Source organism: Petromyzon marinus, chromosome 9 (assembly GCF_048934315.1).
Source record: "Petromyzon marinus isolate PM22_M1 ecotype Great Lakes invasive population chromosome 9, UKy_Petmar_22M1.pri1.0, whole genome shotgun sequence".
Classification (NCBI taxonomy): domain Eukaryota; kingdom Metazoa; phylum Chordata; class Hyperoartia; order Petromyzontiformes; family Petromyzontidae; genus Petromyzon; species Petromyzon marinus.
This window is the reverse complement of record NC_133675.1, coordinates 10782249-10805888: the sequence shown is the minus strand read 5'-3', so window position 1 is coordinate 10805888 and position 23640 is coordinate 10782249. Positions and strand designations below refer to the sequence as shown.

Below are 23640 nucleotides of genomic sequence, written 5' to 3'. Positions count from 1 at the left end.
TGAACCCGCCTTAGCTGCTGCCAGGGAGCGAGTCAGCCAGGCGTGGCGTGACTCACCCACCCACCAATCCACCCACCAACCCACCCACCCACCCTCAAGTGCCGAAAAGACCTCAGTCAAGTGCTTACTAACAGCACTTGCCCAGTCAACCCAACAATCAGCTGTAAATGTTTTTTGGCAATGCAAGCCGCGACTATTCCAAGAATGTACAGACATGCAGAAAGACACATCGCAATGAATTGTCAATGCTACGGGTAGCTAAATAGTTTGCGCTGGGTAGGTGGCGCAATGTTTAGCGCAATGCACCTTGAACCCGGGCCAACTTGAGTTCGATTCCCAGGCAATGGCTGAGATCAGTAGCGAGTGACGCCAAACCTGGTTGTGGGCCTCTGCCCCTTCACCAACTCGCACTGACCGTTGTGGTGAAGTATGGTCAAGCAACTCCCACGAGTGACACGGTTGTGGGGAAGCCCTTCATCCGGCAAGGGCTCGACAAAAGCGGTGTTGATTATTTGAATTATGACTCAATTATCCAATAGTATGGAGCAATTTTACGTAGCCAGACTGCTCACAGCGTATCGTAAAGTTGAACGCAGGATTATTACACCACGGCCCTTGTGATCCACATTTGCTAACAACAACAACACAGCAGCAGCATGCGTGGGGCACAACATTTTACAACAAGAACAACAAAAACACCCGAGCGCTCTGACTCTCAAACATCCAGTGGTCATGGCCTCTATCCTGGGGAGCACCGACAGACTGTGCTCAACAACAACGATAAAAGTGCGCTGATTGCAATTATTCAACTGTCAGCTTCTTTGCGGCATCATAGCGCACCGGCGTTCGTGACGGCAGGCCCACGCGTCGCGCTGAGCGCACTGCATGAATCAGTCGCACGGACAGACACACGGACAGACACACGGACAGACACACGGACAGACACACGGACAGACACACGGACAGACACACGGACAGACACACGAACAGGACGTGGAGTGCAGCACGCACGGCCCCTCGTGTCAATCCGCTGGCTGGAACGGAGGGCCTCTATCCACGCCGTGTGGGCTCCGTGGTGTGGTGTCTTCTTTTCACCACACTTCACCAAGACGGGTTTGTGAAGGTGGGGGAGAGTAGATGTGGGGACATGGAAGCACAGTGCAATGATGAGTTTTGTTTTCGTTTTTCTGCGCTGCCTTCGATTCCTCGCTGGTGTAGCGACAAGCATGCAGCGTAGTAGAGCAATGGCATTCATTTACAAGTAAAAGCCTCGCTGAGTCTGCAGGGCCTTTTGTAGGATGGTCTTTCGTTGAATGTTTGGCCAATTCCTTTGAGTATCTGGCTTCACGTGGGAGCATACGAGTGGGTAAAGCTCACAGCTCCACACAGAAGCGAAGCGGGAGGGACGTCACCACGTCCTCCCAAGCTGACACCTCGATGGCCAGAGCCCATTTCAAAAACAAAAGTCGCAATGGTTCAGAGCTAAATTCGTTGAGAATAGGAGGTCACTGCTAATAAAATTTAATGTGTGTATTAATAGGTGTGCGAAATAAAATTTAAAAAATATATATATACCAAATTTGAAAGTTACCCGCAAATTACTCAATTGGGATAATACGTATGTATGTTGAACTTCTTTCTATGCCGTACATAGCCAACGGCTCTAACCGGAGGTGAGCAATCATCGCCCGCTACTGGCGGACGAAGCCCCGTTTGGGTCGCCTGGTGCCGCAGAGGGACAGCTGCTACTGGCGGATTTCCCTTTCAAGCGCGTCGAGATGAGATGCGACGAGACGACCCGGCATACAGGGCGCTTTGTAAAACAAACAAATCATCATCGTTGCAAATGTTTTTTTTTATATATGTCCGATGGCACAGTCATTTGACCAAAACCAGCATCGGCACCGGGGTGTAGCTGCTGGCAGTGGCGCCGCAGCAGCACGGGCGAAATCTAGAACGGGTTCAGAAGAAGAAACAAGTAATAAAACGTTAATCTCACCGCTTGACACTGGAGCGACAGCAGTTGAAAATGACCAAGTGTGCTTGACCGCTGTCGTCGGACGATGTCACAGCGTCAAATTACGGAGGCGTCAAAAAACCGCTGCGGAAAAATGAAAAAGATATGTACACTGTGTCGGGGAAAAAAAGAAAGGTTGTTGCAGTTCAGAGGCAGCTTAAGCGTGCCTCGGGGGGGGGGGGGTTGTGGGGGGCAAACGCTCGAGATCAAAATCATCGGTCCTGAATTACCGAGCGGCGACTGAGGTCGTCTCAATCCGAGCACGGGGGATGGGGGGCTGCGGGGTGGGGGGCTGCTGTTTTGGTGTCGCGGCTGAGAGGCACGGAGCCTCCGGCACGGACGCGGGGCGCGGCACCTTAAAGCGGGGGGGGGGGGGGGCTCTGCCCTTCGCTTTTTTGAAGTCGCGTTTTATGCGCAGTCCCCTGTCACTGTCATTAAGCTTGTCAACCGTGAATCAGTTGAGAGGAGGGGTTTGTCTTTCTTCTTCTTCTTAAAATTGCGCTTGGGGATGAGCAGAAACGCAAAATTGTCCCGAGCGTGAGCGCGATCGCGGCGTGCAGACGCGCGGACACTTTTGTGGAAGTGCAAGTTACGAAAGTGTAACAACAACAATTTAACACGTAGGCTTTCGCAACCAATATCATCCATAATATAGTTTTTTGGGGGTTTTGGATTTGCTTTCCAACACATCGGTGTGCTGTACTAGTAACGAATTGGCATGTTCTGTTTACGTGACAACCCTTACTAATTAGCTGTGTCGGGTGGTGGCGGGTTTAATGACACGTTAATATTTACGCGATCTAACCCATAAAACCTCGATTATGAACAACAACAATAACATTGCCCTTTATTTGCCTATGAAAGCCCCACTAAGCCTTCAGACTTGTATTTTCTTCCAATGAGGGTCCTGCAATAGGGACGTTAGGCCAATGTCACGAGTGACATCGCCGCAGTGCAACAATTATAACGCGTCCCCAACTCCGAAGTCGTTTTGTACGCAGTAAATACTGCTGAGAAACGTCACGGTGTTGGAGATGACCACGGTGGTTTCGTTGAGGCCGGCAGCGCCGCTGCTTGTCTGCGTGCGATGACCGTCGCAAGCGTCAGGTGCCAACGCGTTCCTTTTACCATTGATCCGAGCCCCAGCTGAGACCCATTATGAATGAGAACAAAACTAAATTGGCACGCTAATGCCTCTCATTTAATCTGGCCCCACTGCTGCTGCTGCTGCACGTTGCAGGCTGTCCCTCGGCTAAGCCGTGGCCGTGTTTGACGCGAGCACAAGACACGATGGTCAAAGTGACGCTTCCACGCGACACAAGGGGACGTTGCGTCGTCGAGATTTCATTTTCTTCTTCTTCCCTGGGCTATCATTACAGGCCTCGCGTTTTCTGGTTTTAAATCAAAGCTGCCAGGTTGTTGTTTTTTTCTTAACAAAAACGAAACTAAACCAACCTTTCGCATTTTTAAGGAATCGCTGAGTTTTATTGGTTACCACTGCAAAGCGGTGAGAGGAGGGGGAGGTGGGTGACACCTTGCAAAGCGATGCGAGCGTCGAATGGCAATTTCACCGCTCAAAATAACGCCGAGAGCAAATGACGAATGGCAAAAAAGAGAACAAAAGTGGCCGAACGCATTCAACGGAAAGGTGCTCGGGGCCGTGGCGCGTGTAATAAGTTACCCCCGTTGCTGTTAATACAGTTCTCAAGGAATAAACCCCCGCGCGAAGCTTTACATGTTTGATTTAGCGTCCCCGCACAGCCGAGAGGCTGGGCCAGGGTTCATCGGGTCAAGCCTCTTATCTGTCTCTGCAAGACCCGTCTGTCAACAACAGGCAGCGGTGCAGGAGAGGTGGGGAGGAGAGGCGGGGAGGGAAGGAGTGCGGCGGGGGGGGGGCAGCGTTATACCGTTAAGGGGTGTGAGCACTCCCATCACCGGTCCTGCACAGCCCTGCCAATCACGGCACGGGGGATTAGCCCCGCCGGTAACCCAACACCGCTACACTTGTCGAGCGGGCGGGCGGGGCTTGGGGCGGCGGTAGTGGTCTCAGGTTTCGGCCCATTACACTAACGGGGCCGTTGTAATCGTTTGGGGGAGACAAATGGAACAGTTGTAAAAGGAAGAGCTTATATCAAAACAGCTTTTGAGGGAAGGGACGGTGCAGAAGAAAAGAAAGTGCTACTTCTGGAGATCAAAGATGCGGATTTACGGGGGCGGGGGGTTGGGTGGAAATAAATCACCACGAGCCAAGATTTTGAACGGACACAGTGGGTGCCGAAAGACGACGAATGCAGAGCACGATGGGTGATGCAGATTAAAAGTCATTTGCCAGCTCTAATGACGGGCTTGCGATGTATCTGGTTAATGTGTGGGATTATGATCAAGCGGTATTATTTTATTATTTCGCGTAATACATAAAGACGGTTCAATTTAGAATGTTGAACACGCGCACACCCGGAGAAAGCTGCTGGGATGATGGGTTCATTGCATTTAAATAAATAAAAATCCTTTCATGTGGACAGCAAGGAAATATAATTTTGCCGAGCATCCAAAAACATCTCTCACCTGTCTGCTCAAGAATTTCAAAGCAAGCCCTTAGTCGGATCAGTACAATCAACATCTCATCGTCAGATATAAAAAAAAAAACTCCACGTGGATCAACGTTGGTCGTTTTCCCTCTCCGAGAGCAGACCGCTGAGCTGCTGCAATTTTGTTACAAAAAAAAAGCATTTGTACAGGTCTCATTGAGAGGTGTGCCGCGATGGTGAGATGTTAACTACCTCGCCTGGTATATAGGAGGTCGTGGGTTAAATCCCAACCCTGACGCCTGCTGCTGCTAAATATTTGTAGTTTGCCTGTCTCTCCCCGTGGTCGTGTGGATTTTTCTTTGGGTCCTCTGATTTTTCTCCTCCAAATTTAGAAACACTCGTATTTGGCTGCTATACATTGCTACGTAAAAGCCACTTCATTAGGTTATCGTTTTTGGCCAGGTCGCTTCTGAAAAAGAGCTGTATAGAGCTCAGTAGGCCTTACCTGGTAAAATTTAAATTAATTTAGCTTCATAGTTTTAGATTGCACTGAAAAAGTATAATTTAGAATAATAATGAATCACCTATATTTGTTGGCAATCCAAGCAGAATTCAGACAATTTACCTGCATGATACGAAATGGGTCATATTATGCGTACAAAAGCATTTGCAGAAGGTTTCATTATTTTGGTTATTGTGAACTTAACTACCCAAAATCTATAAAAAAAACTGTAACATACGTTTAATTTTTCTACTTTAAAGCAAATACACATTTTAACAATATATAAATATATGTTAACTTGGCAAGCCTACACTATCAAAGTGTACATATATTTTACCATAATTTACATGGAAAATCCAGGAATTAATTTTAAGTAGCCTAAATCCTTGATCACATTCACCAAAGTCTTGGGTCGATTTGACCACTATTTCCTCGTTTGATTTCTTACGCACCGAGACATAAAAGCAACGGAAAAAAATTCAATTTCCAAGGGTTCGCGACACCTGTTTTCACGAGCTAGTATAAGCAACGAAATGAAGCACACAATATAAACACATTATCGGTGGTAAATGTTCATGCTGACTATTGTGCGCTTAGCAGTGGAAATTTCCATAAGTGGAAACGTGGGGTAATGGCTCGGCACATCCGGCACGGTGTGCCGTCCTCCGCACGCCAGCCGCGTGACCGATGCGGCACCGCCGATCCGTCCCTCTGCAAGGCGACGGGCTCGGCCTCCCTCTGCTCATCACTGCCATTGTGGTCCATCCACCGCTGGATGAAGCCGTCCCAATGCCGTGCCGGCCGTGGAGTCGTGAAGGGTCGTGTGACCCTTCGTTGGTCAGTTTTGGGTTGGTAAAAAAAAGTTCCTCCCCAACTCTATCCTTCCTCCTCATCCTCTCCCCCCCCCCCCCCCCCCCACAGCAGAAAGCCATCACTGGCCCCAATAATCACCCCAATAATCACCCCAATAATCATCCCAATAATCATCCCAATAATCACCCCAATAATCACACCAATAATCACCCCTGCCGGAGAAGTGGCTGACTCTCAACGGAGCGTGGCGCAACAAGTTTACTGGCGCGTCGCCTCTGCCCCACGGTTCGCTCTTCTGCTCCAGTGAATTGTTTCATTACCTAACCATCATGCGCGCTTCTGCTGGCAACAGCGAGACCTGAACGGGTCCTAGAAAATCCCCCCCCCCTTCATCAAACCCACACTGACTAGCGTGGTGACGGATGGTCAAACAGACGTATGGTCCACCAGGCCTGCAGGAGGCCTTCACCCACCAGTCGGTTGAAAAATTCCAGCAAAATGTTTTGGTTTTTAAATATGGTTACGGGAGCTCGCTTACTGGGTGCACATTCTAGCAGTGTGAGCATTTCATCAAGACTCGAGCGAGCAAACAGAGGAGCGTTAACGTCGGGTTTAATTTGTTAACAGTTCAAAAGCCGGCACACCAACAGAAAAATAAGGTGGTCAATAAACGTGCGAGCGGCGAAGTAGGAGTGAAACTCAAGACGCAATTATTTCTGAAGAGCAGCGCTCGGTTTTAAGTTAACTAATGAGCGTATTAATCGTTTTAGTCACGCGCCCGTAACCCCGCATATTAACCCATACGTGTCCTTCCTTGAGACACAACGAAGCGTCTTTTGCTGTTGACACATCTCATCGGCTGTCCCCTCTAACCCGAAACATTAACCCCCGCGCCTCCATCCCCATTCTCCCCTTGCACCCCAGCCCCCCCCCAACTCCCCGCCACCACCACCGCCGCTGCCCCTAAACGCCCTGACCCCTCCCCCCTCGCCTCCCCCCACCGCCATCCACCTTTGAGAAGGGCAGCTGAGCACAGCACAATAAAATAGTCATGGGTCGATGTGGTTTTGCACTCTGTCAATGGGCGCGCGCATATTACATGACCCCCACGTGGGGTGGCCAGGGCGGGAGGCGGGGGCCCCGTGCGAGCGCGCGGCAATTAAACGGGAAAAGCCATAACGTAACGGCCCCCTTGATCTCCGCTCATTTGGCAAATACAATGCAGCTCTCATGCGCCTGTTTTATGACAGTGCCACAATTCCCAGGCACCTTCGATGTGCGTGGATGGCCGGGGAAGGGGGTGGTGAGGCCGTGTGTGTGTGTGGTGTGTGTGGAGTGGTCTAGTGGTGCTGCTGGTGGTGGTGTGGGCCTTTAATGTGGTGTGGTCTAGTGGCGCTGGTGGTGTGGGCCTTTAATGTGGTGTGGTCTAGTGGTGGTGCTGGTGGTGTTGGGCTTTAATGTGAGTGTAAATTTATACGGTTTGTCCTCATCCCTCGCGGCCTCCGGCGGGGTCTTCAGAACAGCAATCAAACGGCTTGTTCGCCCCCCTCCCCCTCCACGACCCCCACGCATTTCCTAATTACATTCCGTGCTCTTTTCACCATACGAGCAGCGCCTTAAAAGTATATGTATTTTATTCGAGTATCGGTTTAGCGTGCGTAATTTTAGTGACTTCAATATTTAATTGTTGCAAAGTGTTCGGCTTGGTTTAAATGTGTCTTTGTTTAGCGCTTAAAGGTATTCGTTAGCAGTTCTACATTTAACACGGTTGCGTAATAGTAAGTGTATATTCTTCATGTTTTATGTCCAACAAACACACGTGAGGGAGACGTTTCGCGGTTTTGTAAAGGCGGTCGGTTGATCGGTGTTTGTCGCATAGTGTCTTGTGCACGCCAGCCCATTGCCCTCACACGTAATGCTTTAAAACGTCCCACGGAATGAAATATATCGGTGTATTTGTAAAATCAGAGAGGCGCAAGGGATGTTGCAGTGGTTCACACACTACGCTACATGAACCTTGTCACATGGGTTTGATTTGTGGCCACGGCTAACATAAGCGGTGAGTGATATCTTAACCATACCTGGGGCCTCCCCACCACCTTTACCAACCAGCATTGACCAGCGTGGTGATGTATGGTACAACGACCCCCCCCATGACCAACACAGCCTTCAGCCAGTTGAGGATTGACAAAGCGCTGTACGTGATTTTTTGACGTTGTATACAGTATATGTAATCTCTCGTCAAAATCACAAAAAACCAACAATTCCAACCAACCACGAAAAATATCCATCAATTTTAACACAAATAAAACCCACCCATGCGGCACTGAAACTTTAATTCAGAGCTCAGATTCCTGATCAATGCGGTCGGAAACCTAAGCAATACATGTTCTGCTCCACTGCCTCGTAATCGTGAAATGTGAGTCTACTTGTGGTGGGGTAAAGTGTAGGCACCCTAAAGTTAACCACTGGGCTACACGGCTCTTTTTTCAGAAGCGACCTGGCCACAAATGATAGCTCAGCGAAGTGGCTTATCATCCTGTGGAAAACCCTCATGCAAACTCGAAATACACAGGCGTCAGGGCCGGGATCGAACCCACAACCTCCTGTATACCAGGCGAGGTAGTTAACATCTCCTAGCCACCGTGGCGCCCCCGCCCCCCCCCTCAGAAACTTCTAACTCCCTCGACCATCAGCGAACGAGTTGGCCTGCTGCGACAAGACGCTCGCCGTGCGTCGGGCTGACCTCTACATTTGCCTTTCAACTAACGCAAACATTAATACGAGCGCCATCACCCGGGTGACATTTGGCCCACTGAGTCGCGGCTAAAATAACATTACTGTGCATTTTCCAGAGCTGCCATTGCCGAGGGACACGTGGCGCAGCGCGTTTCGTGACGACATCAACACACGGGCAATGGAAGCAAACGAGGCCGTCCGCTCTGTCAGCCAACTCCGCAGCTTCGCGTCGGTCCCCCCTCGGTCATTCTACGCGGACCGCATTCCCCCACCCGTCCAACAACAGGGCCAGCATTTTGCGCATCAAACGTCGATGTAGAGATTTACTCCACCTGGCTTCAACACCCCAACCCCCCCCCCCCCACACATCCCTTCAACCCCACTCCTGCCCAACCGGTCCGCACCTCTCGCACGGAGCCTCCACCTCCATCCCCGTTCGCGCCCCTGGTCGCCCAACAAAGGTTGGAACTTTGTCAAACGTTTTGTGTATTCGACTTTCGCGCCGCCCCGAGAGCCAGACGCTGCTACGCCCATTGGCGTATTCGCAACTCCGTCCCAAAAAAAAATAATGTTTTTTTTTTTCAAAGACCACCAGCAGAATTTTTTTTTTATCAAGCAACACTTTTTGTCAGGATGGTCACTATGGCAACTTTGCTCCTTTTTTGTTGTAATGAGGGGCTGCCATTTAGAGAGGAGCTCATGCTGAGCTGTCAGCACCCTGACAGCCCCCCCCATCCCCTCCCTCGTCTGCCCGCATCCCCCCCCACACCACGCCCGCCCCAAAACCATCACCACCCCCGCGCCCGCATCGCCCCCTCATTACGGCCCCATTGTACAAATTACACTCCCACCGAGTCGGCAGGCTTGTGATGGACAGCTCTGTGCGCTCCCTGCGTGGCTCTGCTCGCCCAATGCCAACCCGACCGCCACCCCCCAGCGACCCTTACACCAGGGACACTCGCAGGGATTTCGGGGGCCCCCAGCAGGATCTCCAGATGGGGTCCTTCCAACTACTGAATATTACATATACACACACACATAGAGAGAGATAGTATATACTCTTTACACAGTATGGGGGTGAAGCGTGGCTTGGTGTGACATGAGTTTGATTCCTCGGCATGGCTAATATCAGTGATCAGTAATATCTGAACCGGTCCTGGGCCTTCCATAGGTTGAATCAGCCTTAAATGAGCAGCTGGTAGCATTGTATAAACATCAGCAATGGTGAGACGAAGGCAGGCAGTGTTGGCTTCAACACCTCCTCGTCGTCTCGATTCCTGCTTAACGGATGCTCGCTAGCAGCACTTTCCCCAACAGTCTGTAACATCGACATCGGGCATCGATGTGTGTACAAAAACACGTAGAGGACAATTTCCTGGCCACGCACAATACCGGTAGCAATTATCACACACACACACAGAAATCCCATCTTCAATGTCACATCTGAGTCCAGTTTCCGTGCGATGATCTTATGACGGGGTCTAACGTGGCACCACGCCAGTGGGTCTCGTTTCTGTGGAATCACCGTCAATCAAGGCCCCGTCAGAATTCGCTCACAGCCTGGCAGACATTCAGCCGACATCACTGATGGCACAGTGGCGAGGGAGAGGTGGTCTCCTGGGATTTGACCGTGGGGAGAGTAAAGCGGGAGATGATAGAGAGAGGGGGGGGGGAGAGCGCAGCGGGAGCAGTGAAGCCCATCCACCTTTCAAGCTACTCCACACACGCCAACTCCCTCACTGAAATGTCAAGTGAATTTTTGTTAAAAGAAAGTTGTTTTTGTTTTCTATTAAATATATATAAAAATAAACTTGCTTTCAAAATCAGTCGGTAAAATGTCGTGTGTTTCACGACGAATGGGAACCGGGCATTGTAGGCCCAGAAATGGCCCAGAAATGGCCCATAAACGTCTGTACGGCATGGATCCTCTACACTCCACAAAAAAACGATGCTACCTACACGAGCGCATGCAAATGTGATGCGCAAAGCTAGCACCTATACATATAGGGGGTGCGCAAAGGAATATCTGGATGGAGAACATCGCAGACTGTCGAGGCTTAAACTACAACCACCTGATGAGTGAGGGTGAAATCACATGCAGGGATGTACCACATTTTAGGGGGCTTCCGGTGCCCTATGCCAAAAACTCCATTTGTTATTCACCTCGGTTATTTTAGTTTGCAGTTTTTATATGTGACATACGAATCGTAAACGTTAACGCCAACCCGAAATTAACCAAACCAATCTTCTTTCCGGCACAAAAGTGGCACTAATACACGTAATGATGCGACGGTTTTCATTACGGAATCACTCGACGTATCAGCGCTGCAGTGTTACGCTTGAGCCATTGTAAAGCACTTCGTCTGCGGGGGTGGCCCGCCATTCGGAATCCCTGGAGCACCTGAAGTCGCCTGCTTTAATCCGGTCCTCCGAAAATCTCCAGCCGTTTTGTCAATCCACCGCGGCTAGAGGGCCTCCCCCGCGCCATGCGGGGGCGGGGGTCATAGGACGTGGAAGCATCGAAGTGCAGTACAACAGTGGATTTTGCTGCGCCACTGCCCTCTGCTGCTCACAACGTTGCACAGCCGATAAAGGATTCCTGCGTTGTTCACGAGGGATACGTTCCTTACATAAATGCAAAAATAATGTATTAAATACATGGAGATGATCATAACACAAAAAGAATGGTTATCATAAACATTAAGTAAATAAAAAAGTATAAAGGTATTAAATAATAATAGTTTACAAATGCACTTACATTAAAATTATGATAAGAAAAAGAAAGCATGCGTAGCAGTTAAAGTGATGATGCATTGCATGATGAGTGACATCATCCCTTTAGTATCATCATCATAATCTTATCACTTTCTCACATCACATTATCTGTCATCACGTTTTTCCCTCTCTCTCTCTCTCGATGCAGCCGTGTAGAGTTCCAGATGCGATTCGCGGGAAGCCAAAATCGCGGATAGCAAGTTCAAGAATAACGGGTGAATACTGGAACGACAGCTGTGCGAGTTGGTCGCCTTTCCAAGCAAGGAATAACCATCCAGGCTTTGGCCCGACTTTATCTTCCGAGATCTGACGAGACCGAGCACATTCTGGGAGATTGGATAATACGCGGTCCTAAGTAATTCGTGGTGACATTCCACATTTCTACGACAGGGACTGGGGTTGTATTGGTTCATCACAGGGTTGTGACCCAATTCAACAACCAAATTATTATTTTTTTACCATGTGGTGAATGCAGATGCCTCTCAAGGTTGCAGAGGCCACATTGAGGATATACAACATGTACAAATATTTATGGAGAGCAGGTACAAAAATAAAATTGATTGAATAATAAGAGACAGGCAAGTTATTTTAGTTGAACATGCAATGAGAAAACAAGAAACTGAATACGTTTTGACTGGAAAAATTCCAGGTATAAGAAGCCAGGAAAGATAGCGAATAAAGTACATAAACATTTGGAAAACTGGAAGTATCTAATGCAAAGTTGTTGAGTAATATTATGGACAGAACTAGATGGAAGGCCATGATTGCCAACGTATTTGAGAAATGACATGGAACATATATAGAGAGAGGCAAATACTGTATAAAATAACTGATTCTTACACTCAACATATTTGATGGGTGTATCTTGATATTAATAATCATTATAAATCGATGAATTAATGCTTCTGTAGACCTCAAGTGGTGACCAATGTCTCCGCAGATATAAATATAACACGCCTCCAAAAACACAAAACCATTATCTGTGTATTCTGAGCTTCGTGTGCACAGTTTCATTATAATCGGCCATGATTGATCTACTGCCGGTTGAAGACTTTACCAAGCCAACGCCATCTCTCACAATATTGCCATGCCGAGTTCTCAAATGTAGCCAGTTGATGACCTCAGTCCTGTAATGAAAGAGCGTAAAAAAAAAACATCTTGCAGCAATTTGGCTAAATTCCAACTTTTGAAATTAAAACTATCGGCTCGAGTGTCATGCGATGAACATTAATCTGCAGAAGGGGCCGGTGGGAAAAGTGCAGTCGTTGCAGTCGCCTATAAGTGATCACACTTGGAGAGACTGCTCTGATAACACAAAAAAATACGACACGTAGAGACCCCGATTCCATACGCTACTTGTCATCAAGAATCGTGCGGCGACCACGATACAATCCATTCTTCAGAAAATATTTCCACTTATCCCGCCAAGGACACAAAACCAGTTTTGCTTTTCAGCCGTTCATTCATTTGGTGTAATTGCGCAGGTTCACATAACATGGCTACAGAAGTACCTCTGTTGTAATATCTTCAAAATTGAGAAGAATAAGTAGAAAAAAAGAGGGGAAAACGATATGCGATTTTGTTTCATTGTTTATCAGTAGCTTTGATTTTAGTTTCCCCCCCCCCCCTTCCAATTGCCGACTTAACAAAAACAACCTAAACGTGCTACAATTCCGTGAGACTTTGACTCGCTCTTGCGCCTCTCACTCGATCATCACGGTCGCTGGAAAGCTCACGCTTTGCACGAGTGCACGGTTTGCGTCCATCTGCGACACTCGCAAGTGACCAAATTTGCTCTCGCCGACGCAATTGGCTGACGCAACGTTTCACTTACAAATGGTCACCGACGGCAGCAAAACCCCGAGACTGAACGCGACGCAGGCGTCTCTCGTCGAGTGATTACAAATCCTCCCTTCCCTTCACACAGACTCCCCAGGCTCCCTTACCTCACGAGCCACCACGGTTGCATCCTCCGAATACAACCTGAGCGGTGCGTTGGACGAGTGGCTCACGCAAATCTGATACAAGCCCGGCCATCTCAGTTCGATCCCTGGCCATGGATAACATCGGCGATGTTTGAACCGGTCTTGACCGTAACTCGCACTGACCAGTGCGGTGAAATATGGTCATGCAACACTCTTGACCTACACGGGGTGTGGGGGAGGCCTTTGTCCAGCAGTGGATTGCCATCGAGGTGTGAATATAAAATAACGAATTCAAATTAAAGAAAATTGTGTTGTTTCATGCCTTTTGTGCCTGGTGATTTCTTGAGATTTGCAATACGTTGCAGAGAGCGCTGATTTAAAATAAGACAAGGATATCGTGCACGCGTGTGTCCCACACATCACAAACATAAATGATTCCCATTGTAAATGACATTTTCATGATTAACGCGTTTAAAAAAAAACTATCACACGCAAGCAAGCTCCAGTCATACGTTTATAGAGGGTGGTTTTTGCCCACACAAACGGGCGCACCACGGAATAAAATGAGGGCCGATAATCCCTGCCGAGGGATCGTAACGGACGCGCCGCCGCCGCCGCCCCCGCCGATCTTTCACATCGCCGCCCGGCAATCGTGGCAGGAGCGGAATTTCGACGGCGCAAGGAAATCAAACTCCCCCTCCCCCCCATCCCTTTCTCGCCCCAACCGCACCCATCCCACGATCGGCAACCCATGCCACCCTCCAGCCCCTCCGCCCCTTACCTACCCCACCAGCCAGACCCGTGCTCTCTTGCACATCTCAAGTGCTAATGAATTCACACAACGCTCTCAGCGCTGTGGGGTTTACATGTTGCGGGAGCGCTGCAAGCAGAGGCTCAGGCTAGGTGCCCTTCAGACGAGAGCCACTCTTCATGGGGGGGGGGGGGGCGGGCTGGAGGGGGGAGCCAGACAGCCTCCCACTAGGCTGCCCCTACAAGTCCAGGGCACCCACAGCACTCACCGCCATCGCCACCACCCTGCCCACCCACCAACGCACACACGCACGCACCCACCACCCCTCACCATCTCAGCGAGCAGTCCTCAGAGAAATCGACCGCTCTCTTGTCGGATCAAAGGTTACCGCAATTGCGAAAGGGACCCTTCAAACTAATCAGGGTTAAAGGCGGCCATGCATACTTCTGCCTAATTTAATCCAAAGCAACACTCACTTGAAGCGCAACCTCTTCTGTTTCCCCCTCTCTCCCTCTCCGGGCGCATTCACAAATACGCACAAAACTGGTCAGGTCACCATTGCATGCTGACGATCTTCCGATCCATCTCGCAGTGTCTCACAAATGTGCCGCATTGCTATCCCTAATCTACCGGTGACGTTTGTATTATTTGCTGGCAAGTTCAATGTTGCACGGATAAGAAATGAACTGAAACACAGCCGCGGGGTGTCGTTATTACGCGGACGTTTCCTGTGCAATTTCAGTTTTGCTTCCGTGCATCATTGTGGTCACATGTCCACGGCAAAGAAGAACGTATAAATTGTGCAATAAACAAATTACTTTTGGGAAAGGTGGCGAATAATATCTGAACCAATCTTGGGGCCCTGCTCTGCACTAGCCAGCATGGCGAACACAGGCCAGCCAGACCTTCTTCATCCAGCAGTGAGTTGACAAAGGGCCAATCTCTTTATTTCACAAATGGCAGTAATATGTACGTATGTATGTTGACCTACTCACGCACCGCACATAGCCAACAATGCTAATCGGAAGTGAGTAGCCAACCGTTGTATATTGTAAATATTGTACTCTAACTTGGCCAAACATTTCCCAGAATTCACTGAGAACGAGTGCAATGGGAACTGTTCCACACGCCCTTGATAAACATCAAAAGAACATTTCATTTAAACCCTATCAAATTACGAAACCAAAATACAAAACGTAAATCACCAATAAAATGCCAATACTAAATACAAGGATACATCATGGCCAGTTCCATATCAATCATCAACAGCCATTGTCTATCCACCAATGGGTGAAGTCCTCCCAGTGCCGGATTATTCTCGTAGCAAAAGTAGCTACATATGTCGTAGCTACGGGCGCTGCACTTTCAAATGCCCCGCGCTAAATGCTTTCAAGCTATCAATACCGGTTCAATGATTCTGCATTTTCTCTATTACTATAGCGATATACTGCCTTCAACTTTTATGAACGACTGGGTGTTTAAGGTTAGCGATTTGTCGTATTATCTGGTTGTATAGCAAATGGAAAAATACAATTACTTTACTGTGCAAGTAAAAAACGTTGTGTTTTAATATTTACGTGTTTTATTTATTTAGGGCCCCTTTATAACATATGCAACAGGCCGCGCACTAGCTTAATCCGACACTGAGTCCTCCCCACGCTGGCACGAGAGGAGTAATGTGGTGATCATGGAGCCTAGTGCAATGGATAAAATGGGGCCTCCAGCCCAATTCCGCCCCTTCTTCGAATCCTGCTCCCCTGTGCCGCTGCACTGCTTGCTCCCTCATTCGTTAACCCACTGGCCGTCACCATTCCATCACAGTCCTGCATCCGTTACCGACCAAAGCATATCCAGGCCACGCTCTGTGACGACGGGAAGCCAGCGTGACTTATACGGGAATGTCAATAAGGCGCCGCCGAGTATTTGATCTCAGACAGCTACAATGTAGAAGCGCAGCGATGCACGGGTCACGCTGTACAAATATAAACGTTGCTCAAAGCACGCAAGCGCACGACGTGGCAGCGTCTTTCTCTTTTTCAGCCAGGCAGGCAGCTCCTCCTGGTCACATCCATGACCCGGCGACACCGACCGTCTCTCCCCTTCACTCTCTCTCTCTCTCTCGCTCATTCCGTTATCGGCGTTCCGATTCACTTTTTTCAGTCGAAAAATGTTGGTTTATTCGAATAGAAGTTGTTTGGAAATGGGAAACTATTTCCTAGAAATCGATAAGTCCATCAAGAAACTAATCCGAGTAGCAACGTCCATGCAATAAAGGTTTAGGATGAGAGTGCATCAAATGTTTTATTTTTCAGTATTTGTGAACAAGATGCAAATGTTAAGTGCTTGAAATTAGCTTAAAATGCATTTATGATACAATTGACCAGCTTAAGTTAAAATAAGCTACGTGTGACACATCAAATGAAATGTGAGTTATAATCATGACACAGTGGTAAAAAACGTGGAAATCACAGCACATGAATCCAGCGATCGCTGTCGAAAAAAACCTTCATCCATGGAAACGTGCGAGTTAGTCACATTGCACAAACGCAGTTCGATTCCAATAACCTCATTGCAAACCTAGCATATGAACGTTTGCCAAGGCAAGGCACTGCTGCATTATCTTCGCTGTATTTAATAAATCCCACAAGGAGCTTCCATCGTTTAGGAACTTAGGATGGATGATGCATTCCATCCGCTCTCCTCCCACCACAACTTGTAATTCGATTCAATAAATCGATTATTTTCAAAACCGAAGCGTGGTGAATTGTAACGGCTCTAGTGGCTGCAGGAGTGACGTGAACCAATCACAATGAGCAATGGCAATTGTAGACATTTCAAAAGTCTTATTGTGCCCTCTTGAATGCACGTATCATGAGCATAAGAATTTATTATAATCGTTGTATGCCTAGTTTGGAAGCCTATGTGTAATCCTACAGTTTGAAACGTCATGTTCTCGTTTGACACATCACACGCGGCTCACCTGTCCTGTCCCGCAAACCATGAAGTCTGCATTTTTCCACAAGCAGGTGCCTGCATTTACATCGCCTTGGTCATCCACAAGCGTTATTTCTTTCCTATCAAAAACGATAATGGATCATTAAGAAAAACAAGTCACGTGATACATGTGCGAGGACATGTGACTCACAGAGACCAATAAGTAAGTGTTTTTCATTTATATTGCAAATACTTATTTTCCTTTAAAAAAAAAAACAAATTGAGAGAATAGGCTTTAATCGCATTTGTGTGTCCGTGAGCTGTATTTGGCTCTTGGGTGCAGTTGGCAAATATTTGCCGACACTTTAGGCAGTGTCTCTTGCCAGGACAGAACCCTTTGCTTAAGAGCCCTCCACACATAGAGCCGTGGTGCAAGACACCACCCCTCCATAGACCCAGAACACCCCTTACACACACACACACACAAACACACCAACACACACAAACACACACAAACACACCAACACACACACACACACACAAACACACCAACACACACCAACACACACAAACACACCAACACACACAAACACACACAAACAAAGACAAAAATCCCCCTATAACCGTAACAGATCTGTGGGGCATGTGATGCTCGTGATCACCTTTGACGGACAACATAGCAGACGACGGGGTGGTGTGAGCAGCGGGATGCCCAGCCGCCTTTGTCTCCCCAGTGGTGATGGTTACACACCGCACCAGGTACTCATTTGAGGCTGAGTCGACCTAGGGGAGGCCTATGACCAGTTCAAATAATCATCACTGGTATCGGCCGTGAGCGCGAATCGAACTCCGGTCGCCGGGTTCACAGCGCGGCGTGCAGTCCGCTACACTACCGCTTCCCACACACATTGCGGCTGGAAACACAAAATAACATATATAACAAAGATCCCCCATATAGCCATACTAGATTGTTAGACGACACACTCACATATATCCTTACCTGAGACTCATAATTGCTCTCAGGCTTTTTATGGGCAGCCAGATATTTTCTCTGCAATTCTCTGGTGATGCAGACAAACACACACACAAACACCGCTACTGCCCTGCTCCAGCAGAGAATATCAACTTAAGATAGGGAATTTCATTTTCTTGAATGTTTAAAACCGGTGATGTTAACGTGGTTGGCATGGGGCCTGGTGCAAGGAATGAAATGGAGCCCCCTTCAGACTATCCCCCACCCCCTGCCCTCCCTCATCCTCTTTGTGGCCCACCATGAGGGGCCCCGGACCCTTCTGGTCCATGCGGGCCTCGATGCAGTTGCAGCGCCTGCACACTCAGTAGCTATGCCACCGCACTGCATCCATACCGTCAGCACAGACGTGGAAGCTGCCGATGTGGTGAACACAACACTGAAACCAAATGTTACATTGTAGTATCAGGGGCAAATGTTTGATATATATGATATTCAGATCGGTAAAAACAAAAATAAAGGTTACGTCAACGTAAAAACAAAATAATATAGACGAAAGTACACGCGCACAAATATCCGCCCTATATTCTTTGGGTCTTTCGGTAAAGCCACGGAGATAGAAAAAATATAAAAATAATAACAATATCACGAGGTTTCGATCGCAACACGATTGCTTGTGTTGCGATCGAAACGTCGTGATATTGTTATTGTTTTGATACATTTTTCTACCTACGAGGCTTTACCGAAAGACCCAAATAATATGATTTACTGCAGTCACGAAAGCTTTAAGTCAAGATTTATCCGCCCTATAGTGTTTTAACAGACCGTTGGGGAAAGTGATGTTAGCAAGCATATATTAAGGCCGTCACAGCACACGAGGGGGCAGTGTGGCCAATGTCACGCCTGGCCGTCTTAGTGATCACGGTTCTTATACAGTGCACCAAGCGTTCAATTAAACCCGAGTCAATAATGTTTAGCCTTGGCCAGGAATCAAACCCAGATTTCTGGGTTCACAAGACAGTGCGCTAATCCCCTCGTGTATACGTGGGTTGTTTCGAGATACTGGAGTTTCCTTCCATTGCAAAATATCATTGAAGAAGGAACTGGCCAAACATCTAAATGCAGGACTCTCTTGAAAAAAATTTTGAGGCTCAGTGAGGCTTTCCTAAATAAATCAATTAAATTGTTCTAGAGACAGCGAGATCTCTCTGTATGTTTTGTTTGTTTGCCCAGATCGAACATGCCATTTTAAAAGTCTCCAAAAAAAGTTGCGACTGATGAAATGGCAATGTTCCCCGATTTGACGTTTAAATTCGGGCGATTCGCTGAAAACAGTTACGTTCAGGTTTCACTCTACGTACCGAAATCTGCACAACAAACGGGATTTCAACGTTTTCCAAATTCCATCAATTTAAGTAAAGAAACTGTCCTTAATACTGCTACTAATCCTGGCGATTATCGATTCCATGTCAGTGTCAGTGGCACGGCTATTGAGTGTCCAGGCAGTGCAAAAGGGGTGCCGCGGTGGCTAGGAGATGTTAACTACCTCGTCTTGTATACAGGAGGTTGTGGGTTCGATCCTGACCCTGACGCCTGTACATTTGCGTGTTCTTTCTGTGGTTGCGTGGATTCTTCTCCAGGTCCTCCATTTTTTCCCTCCCCATTTGCTGCCATAAACTTTCGTTTAGAGTATTTGGCCGCTGTACATTTCCACGCGATAAGCCACTTTCGTTGAGCTGTCACTCGTGGCCGGGTCGCTTCTGCAAAAGAGATACATAGCTCAGTGGGCCTTACCTGGTAAAATAAAATAACACATTAAAAAGGCACCAGGTTACATATAGCAGTGAACTTGGAGAGCGGGAGGGCCCGTTCCGTTCCTTGCCCCAGGGCCCATGGCAACCGTGCTGCAGCGCCACCGATTTCCTGTTCGGGGAACGTACGCGTTCGACTTGCTGTTTGGGGAACGTCGGCATTCGAGTTCACCGAATGCGGAAGCGACCCCCTTCGTACTTGCCGTTATTTACAATCGCTCGCCTTGCGAGCGGCACGACACAGTCACCGCAGCAGCAGCACCGTTTGGGAGCCCTCGCGTTGTTTTTGCGACAACATCAAACGGCCCGCGCGTACCCACGTACAAACGCACGCGGCACAAAGGTGTTGGAACATGCCGGGAACAATTGTGCCTTCAAGTGCGGCGCAAGCAAGCAAAAAAAAAACGCACAAAAAAACACGCACGTATTGTCAGCGAGCAGAAAAGGTATTCGGCTTATACGGGGATGGACGTTTGGCCCTGGCTCCTTTGTGGAGAGAACATGCAAAATCAATATTGCATTTCAGTAGCACTCGTCGTGCCGTGGATTGATCTTCAGCTAAATGTTTCACTTTGAAAGGATGCCTGTGTTTGCATGCCGTTTTATCCGGAGCTGTTGACTTTGGCTTTGCTTGAGGGCCATCACCATAAGTCAAACTCCGCTCTACAAACAAGCGGCTTCAAGGGAAAATGCTGCTACGTGCGACGCTAAGACTTTAGTTTACACTGCTGCCATATCACGCCAATCAAGACAGTGACAACTGCGGGCTGATTGACGGCACGTTGACCACCAGGTGACATCACAGATTTACACCTTGCGGAGCATTGTGGGTAACAACGTAAAGAAATGGACCTCTGTCCTTCTCGGGACAATAGCCGTGGAGATGGACGGAAGTCTGTCTGTCTGCTTGCACACCTGGCCAAGAATAAATCTTTTGTCTTCAATCAGATTCCTCCTAAACCAGTTTCGAAGCACAATAGCTGATTTGAAAGTTCGTTTTCTATTCATAAACAGAGCTATATATATACAGCACCTGCCCTCGCACGGTTGTCCTTGGCCTCACCCCCGCAATGAAAATCCTGAAAGTCTTGATTTTTTATACGTTTTTGGAGAAACTTACCACGAATAAGGAAACACACGCGTCGAGCTTGTCATTGTTCCTGCCAAGACCTCACACTCGATTGCAAAGATCTCCCGCCCTCTTCGCGGACGGCTTCGGCCAGCAGTTGACACATCGCGCGGCCTCGAACGCGTGAGAAGTAACGCCTGTGGGCGCCGCCACCCGTTAACTGACGCGCGCGAGGTCGATATTCCCACTCCGCTGGGGGTAACTACGAGGGTAAGGCCGCGGAGACGGACAGAGAGAGAGAGAGAAAGGTTGCATGGTCACGTGGAGAGAGGGCAAGGGGTCCCCATGAAAGGTAATGCCACTCTTAAAGCCACAACTGAAAAGAGCTGCAGATACGGATAAAGGCTTGTTGCCAAATAAGACACCGACTCGTGACTTCTGTCTCATGAGTGCCACGTGAATTGCCTCGGATTCTCTCGGCTCCGGCCTCGCCGCAGAGGGCACCTGGGCTCGGTCGTCATTCCGACCTTACGATGGCATGGCCACTTTGCTTCGGTTTAAATGTTAGTATGGCAATGTACACGTAATGACCTTTGTCAACGAACTGTTGGATGAATGCCTTTCAATGTGCTCTGGCCTGCTTATCAAGAAACAATTTTACTTAATAGCTCTATTATATCCAGTGCAATGGAACTGTGGAATTATTGACACTTACGTTACCAAACAAGTGTTTTAATGCATTAGACCCACTACAGTTATGAAATGTTTACTAAATGATAATAATCGTCTTGACAAAGTGTGTGAAAATTACCCAAATCTGTTACCATATGGCACAAGTTTCACTGCTCGAGTCAGGATGAGGGTCTCTCCACTGGCAGTGTTTAACCATATACTTGGTTCTTTCGGTAAAGTCACGTTGATAGAAAACAAAAGTCTAAATTAAAAGCAAACCCACGACGTTTCGATCGCAACACAAGCGGTCTTCTTCCAGGGGAGAGAAAAGAGGAAAAGTGTTTAACCATATTTGACCACGCTAATCGGTGCAGGTTCGTGAAACGGATGGGGGAGGCAAGTTTTTTTTTTTTGGGGGGGTGTTCCAGGACCGGTTCAGATATCACTCAAATATCACCCGTTACGTATACTGGCCCTTCTGATATTAGGTACGCTCGGGTCACCAGGTTTATAGCGCTGTGCACACGTACCCCCCCACCCCACCGTAGCTTTATAATCCCTCGGCTTAGGCAGAAACAGCAGAGCGCTGGCCGCCCGTGCGACGTTTATAGGAAAGAAAAAGACGCGCCCGCGCGCGAGGAGGCTGTGGTGTAGAAAGAGTGCTTCGTAAGGGGCCAGGTGCTGCGAACTGAGCACTCTGCATGACTCAGCTTTTCCCGCAGCGAAGAAATAGCGAGGCACATCGCAGACTCCCGCTCGCTTGAGATCCGCTTCGAATTTTCCGCGTCGCACGTTGCCAAAGGAAACGTTCCAAACGGCACATGTTCTTTCAACCTGCGATGCTTTCTCAGCACGCGGAACAATGCTCCAACATTTGAGAAACATTTCCTCCCGAATCTCTTTTTTGAGCTACTCGATTTGGCATTCGAAACAGTGAGAACCGTATACGCTCTTGCATCAAACCTCACTGTGCGTTGTTACATTTAACTTTATTAATTAGCTCAGTCAAATTGTTGGCATTGTTGTTACATTATTTGTTTTTTTTTATTCTGTACTTTGGGTGAGTCCTTTTTGTCGTTCGCTAACCCAGGTCTCCCTTTGTAGAGACGCGTTTTTGTAGTCTCGATGGGATTCCTATTTGAGTGGAACCTGCTGTATTCCGCGTCGCTTGCTGGATAAGCCAAGCGCCACGCATTCTATTTTACTGGCTTTACCGTTACGGTTGCAGAATGATAAAAGAGAAACATTTTAATTGTGGGATTAAAATCGGTTGTGTCAGAAAGAGTTAACGTCTCTCAATCAATAATTCACTTGACTTAAAATGAATTGAGAGCCCATTGAGACTCAAAGTCTCTCTCCAGGGAGACCAGGGTCTCAAACCACATTCAATACACAAGTGAAGGTGGCCAACACCAGCATAATATCCGTTCCCAATATTAAGCAAAATAGAAATAACTTAAATATAAACATTCAGTCATCACCGTCATCATCATTATCCGTGATCAATCCATTGCTGGATGAATGCCTCTCCCAGTAACCGCCATCTCACATGGTCCTGCGATTTAATAACGCATCTAACACCTGCAGTAGAGCTCCATCTGATTTTAATTTCTCCGCCTGTTGGATGCCACTCCATTGTTGCCGCTCCGTTGTCTGCGTACGGTGCGAAAGAAGTTCAACGTAAATATGTTGTCGATAGTTCACACCTCATCGATGTGAGGATTAAAAAAAAGTACAATATCGTAAAAAAATGGTACGAGGCGAGGAGTTTAAGATAATTTACATTCGCATTGTTCATTCGACGAAGTCAACAAATAATTCAAAACCGACTTTGAACGGAACCGATTAATCAAACTCGCAGCACACACCACCGCTGCCACCCGTGGCAATATGAGTAAACCACGTCATATAAGCGGGACGCGGCATATCACTGAACGCTAGTTTATGGGGAACCTTTACGGAGCCAAATTAAATCTGCTTCACCCCCTTCCCGAGCAGCGCACGGCAGATAAATGTACTGCTTTGGTGCGATCGTGCATCGCGGCAGTCGCTGCGAGGCGTTAATCGCCTCCTAAATCCGTGCGGGAGCTAAACGCGACGTGGTAAATACGTGCGGTGGCGCGCTGACACTTTT

The 23640-nt window shown here is 48.0% G+C and overlaps 1 long non-coding RNA gene across 1 annotated transcript; it reads right to left on the bottom strand.

The window, feature by feature from the left end:
- Positions 1 to 94: 94 nt before the first annotated feature.
- On the bottom strand, positions 95 to 22340 carry LOC142924160 (uncharacterized). Its single transcript, XR_012941323.1, has 6 exons — positions 20886 to 22340; positions 19501 to 19714; positions 17985 to 18045; positions 17031 to 17124; positions 2000 to 2101; positions 95 to 1099 (listed from the first exon to the last, which is right to left on the bottom strand). It is a non-coding gene; the product is annotated as an uncharacterized LOC142924160 (long non-coding RNA).
- Between the last annotated feature and the right edge of the window lie 1300 nt (positions 22341 to 23640).